This window comes from Ammospiza nelsoni, chromosome 2 (genome assembly GCF_027579445.1).
Source record: "Ammospiza nelsoni isolate bAmmNel1 chromosome 2, bAmmNel1.pri, whole genome shotgun sequence".
Lineage (NCBI taxonomy): Eukaryota > Metazoa > Chordata > Aves > Passeriformes > Passerellidae > Ammospiza > Ammospiza nelsoni.
Genome location: NC_080634.1, coordinates 115,761,354 through 115,763,187, shown reverse-complemented (window position 1 = coordinate 115,763,187; position 1,834 = coordinate 115,761,354).

Genomic DNA, 1,834 nt, shown 5'->3' with positions numbered 1-1,834 from the left:
GTGAGGCACCTTCCCAATGCTGGGGCTCCTGCCCGGGGAGACGGCACCAGTGGGTGCTGGCAGGAGCCCAGACTGTGCCACCAGAGCTGTGCAGGCAGAAAAACCACATCTAGAGATGAAAAGGTGAAGGTTATGGTCATGAAAAGCATTTCATTGTATCATTTTTTCTTATGTTTCATACTGTGCTATGTTTCTCCCAGGAAATAGCCACCCGGGGCCATGGTCAGAAGCCCATGGATGAGATGGAAGGAGGGAAGGAAGGAAGGAAGGAAGTGGATGAGATGTCTGCAGAAATCCTGCAAACAACCTCTGCCTGATCTTGGAGGTGAGCAGGAAGAGTTGCAAGCAGCCTCTGCCTGATCTTGGAGGTGAGCAGGAAGGGTTGATGTTCATCTTTCAGCCCTCTCACCTACAAGGGAACAGCTGGGGCACCTGGAGCAGGCTCAGCTCCATGGAGCCCTTCACACAGCATCTCAAACCCACCTCCCAAGCCTACAGAGTTTTTTTGAAGCAACACACCTGAAATTGGAAAGAGACAAAGAAATGCCTGTAAGCTTTAGGTCAACAGCTAGAAACTTCAGCTAAGTCAGAGGAGTGCACATAGGACTAGAAAAGTCTCCTGTAGGAGACCTTTACAAAACAGTAATTCCTAATTGCTGCATTAGTGCCAATTTAGCACCCCCCTCACCCCTCCTGCCCCCAAGGAAGGCTGGTTCACAGGGAAAAATACCCACTCCAATACTGCAATACTGGCAGCATGTCATTGCAATCCTTTGGTTTTTTTTGTCTAGTGCCAGCTGTGTTGCCTTCCCTGTAATGCATAGCTGGTGCCTGTTATTGCGAAAGACAGCATGGAAATAAAGACTCATGAGTGTGGCCTCATGTTTAATTAGAAGCTAATGTACTATTATTATTAGGCACTGAAGGAATGCACTGGCGAAGCAGTGTTTGAGCTGTTTTAAAAGCATTTTATAAGTGTACTTTCCCTTTGCCTTGCTGGTGTTAACCACCTTTATTAGGAGGTGCAAGACTGCTGTTACCTGATCTTACAGCTCTTTTGCACTTCAGGCAAGCACTGGGATTTAAGTATCTTTAATCTCACTGTTCAGGAGACTAGGAAATAGAAGGGAATGGTGTGTACTAGACTAAGCCAAGTGTTTAAGCTTGAGACACCAAGGGGTCTGTGGTTGAATTTGCTATATTGAGACAGTGATTAAGCACAGCTTAATGAAAAATGGCCACCTTACTGGTCTCCAAAGAAGTGGAAGGAAGCAGAAAGATGACAGTTGTTTGTTGAGTGAGAAGTTCCACTGTCAGCACCTTTAGGAGCTTGCTGGGACTGCCATGCTCTGCTAAGAGTGGCATTGCTTTGTAACCTCCATGTAGTGGCATGAGCATGGCTTCACCATCTACTTTTTAATACCATTTCATTCCCCACTAACAGCTACAGCATAAGAGGAAACCATCCCAGTTGTACATCAATCTGTTGCATGCATAAAGATTAGGCTAGGTGAGGCTTTATTCTACAATTTTGTTCTGTAAATAACAAACACCTCCCATTCCTGCAAGCTCCTGGCTTTCTGTAAAGCTGTAGGGAATGTAAAACCGAGGGCAGCCTTACATGTCAACAGTTTGGGCTTCAGCATGATTCAAGACAAGGCTGGATGGAGCTCTGAGCAGCCTGATCTAGTGGAAGGTGTCCCTGCTCAGATCAGGGGCTCTTTAAGGTCCCTTCTAACCCATTCTATGATCACTAAACACATGATATTTGTGTTCTGCTGTTGTTGGTCAATGGGTTTTCAGTTGCTTTATCAACCCCAAAATACAGACAAAG